This window comes from Rattus rattus, chromosome X (genome assembly GCF_011064425.1).
Source record: "Rattus rattus isolate New Zealand chromosome X, Rrattus_CSIRO_v1, whole genome shotgun sequence".
Lineage (NCBI taxonomy): Eukaryota > Metazoa > Chordata > Mammalia > Rodentia > Muridae > Rattus > Rattus rattus.
In genome coordinates, this window is record NC_046172.1 from 121,564,190 (window position 1) to 121,567,101 (window position 2,912).

The 2,912-nt window shown below is 39.7% G+C and overlaps 1 pseudogene; it reads right to left on the reverse strand.

The window, feature by feature from the left end:
* Positions 1-1,287: 1,287 nt before the first annotated feature.
* Positions 1,288-2,709, reverse strand: LOC116888680 (annotated as a pseudogene).
* Positions 2,710-2,912: the final 203 nt, after the last annotated feature.

A 2,912-nucleotide genomic window follows, 5' to 3' on the forward strand; every position in this document is an offset into this window, starting at 1 on the left:
CATATTTTTCAATGCTTTCATAAACTATGGGCTTCACATATTGCATGTATAATTTATTTTAGCTACCCCTTTAATATAGCTTAGACAGTTATCACAACACTACCTTTTAAACAGGGCACTCTTCCTTTCATTGATTTTCACTGCATGCTGCTAATACTAAACTCCCTGGCATCCTAATGCTGCTTATTTGTGCCTTCTCTTCTTAATTCCTGAATACAACCTTAAATCCTGGTCTCATTTTTTTGGTCTGCTAAGAGCTAGACTTTTTCACCCTTTTTTTTTTGCTATCATATCATATAATCAGTAAAGTTTGCTAAACAGAAACTTATTAATCACTAGCTCTGAAGCTAGTGCATCCAAGATCAAGTGACCAGAATTTGTTACAAGCCTTTGCTCCTGAGAGTTATAGCAAAAAGATGAGGAGCAATAGGAATGACACTCTTGGTTCTGGAACAGCAATAGGCTTGCAAACTAGCATTTCTTCATAGAAAATGTACTCATGGTAATGGTAAAAATCTATTCATGAGAAAAGAACCATGATGGCCCAGAAGCTTCTTAAACATCTTACATGTTAAGGCTGTTAAAATGCCAAGTATATTTCAAAATGATCTTGGAAAGTGACAGATATTCAAATGGCAGGAATAACTCTTAGTCTTATTGAGCATTACTATGTTTTTATTTATACTAAACTCTCAGTTTTCAAAGTTTGTCGTGACATGTAGTAGATTTCTTGTTCTGAATATTGGACTTGACCTACCTCTTCCTGAAAGAGAGCTTAGATAAAACATAGGCTCTAATATTTTCAAAGCACTGGCAAATATTTAGTAGCTGAGCAAAATACTGAACTCTTTTTTTTCCCAATATTTCACCACATATATTTCTTCTTGTGCAGTCTAAGCTGAGAGTGCCATGTAAATGGGCCACTGTGGATACGGAAATTTAGTTATTTTCTGATCAAAGGAAGAAACAAACCAGTATGATCTCACTTCTACTGACTTTTGAAGGTTTACATCAGTTCAAGTATTTTGCTTCTATGTATGAAGGTTAAAAACATCATTTTTTTTTTCGTAAAATACAAGAGCAACCAATTTTACCATCAAGAAAAAGTAAAAACTGGAATTCTTTTAAGTTAGTCCAAAGTGGCATTTAGGGACTTAGTTGTAGGCTACTGTGCTGACACCATGACAAACCAAAGTGTAGGGTTGGGTCTGGTTTTGTTTCACTTTTCTTTTCAGTATCTGATGCTCACCGATTAAGCTCTGGAAATGTTCCAATTGTAAGGCAGGGATCTGTTTGGATTCCACCACGGGTATGCTCCTTGGGTTGAATGCTGGAGGGTGAGGCATGCTTTGCCGGACCCATGTCGACTACCTAGTAGTCATCAAGGTCAAAAAAATTCGTCATCTCCTCCTTGGTATTCCATTCCCTGGAAATCTACTCAGTACGGCAAGATACCTCCAATTCCACCAAATCCTTTCACAAACTGTGGTCCTTCTTGTGACTTAACTGTGACAATTTCTAGTGTAGCTCCAAATTTTTTTATAGTTGTTAGCAAACCATTCCAAGAGGGGCATGCTCTCTATCAGCTCATGTTCCTGTCCAGTCTTTTTGTCTGTGAAGTGAGATTTATCCTTCTCTTGTTCTGGAGTTAAATAGAGAATTTTTTCTTCTTCTGTACTGTAGCGATGAAGAACGTATCTCATTATATCCATAATTTTCATAGACTATTAGAATCTCTACAGCTCCCATTTCCAAAGCCTTCAGTGTATCTTCAACTCCAAAACAGTACTTGCCTGTGTACTGGCTAATTTCATCAAAGTATCGCCCTATTAATTTCTTCTCTTGAATGAACTTCACGTTGGAGAGAACTTCAGTAGACAATTCAATAGCTTGGTTGAATCCATTTTCACCACCGTAGGATATATCAACTAATTTTAAAACTTCAGATTGCAACCTCTGGTCAGACATGTCAGATTGACTTAGTTCAGTTTTAAAGTCAGCTGATCCAGCTAAAACCAACCCAGTCACATTCACTTTGTCTCCAGAAATAAACAGCTGCACAGCAGTCTCTGCTACTTTCTGAACATAGTTATGTCACTTTTCCATTCTTAAACGGGCAAAACGCAAGGCTCATCGACCTCCTCTGCCGTGTTTCTTTGGGAGATCCACAGTGAATTTGTACAGGACTTTTCTGGTGTTTCCTTGGAGCGTGCCAAAAAGAGCACCACTGCCGTCTATCCCAATAAAACCAAACTTGCTGTCATCTGAAAGTAACGCTGTAAGAGCCTCTGTATGAAAGTTGTCGCACAAATACGATGATGTGTTAATTGGTTTGAAAGGATCAAAGTCAATGTTGACTTTCTTTTCCTTTCCTTCTTCTGTTACAGTTGTTCCACAGTAAACAACCAGACCATTTGGAGGTACTTTGTTATGTTTGATTCTCTGTTGTACAGATGTGATGGCTCCCAGGACTGAAAGGCGGCTTACTCGTGACTTAATGTTAGATGCAGTTCCAAACTCACCTGCTAACATTTTTGCCACTCATGAAATCTGGTCTTTGAGAGGAATGATCAGCGATATCATGCTCGTGCCATTGCCTCGGGCCGCCTCCAAGCTCTTAATGAGCTTCTTGGTCTTCCAGATCTCCACGTTCCTATCGGCAGCACTGGGGTCGTCTGCCATCTTCTTGCCTCCTCCTCCCTAAGGTCCCAGTCCCTGTGTTAGCGGCTGCTCCTCCCCGGTGGCGGCTCCACGGTGGTGGCGGCTCCGCAGCGGTGGCAGCTCTGACATAGGACATCAGCTCCCTCTCTCCAGGCAGCTGCATGTGTCAAAATACTGAACTCTTATAGATACAGATGGTACCTTATACTTTAAAAATGCATTGAAGAAGATATTATTCTTGTGATGAAATT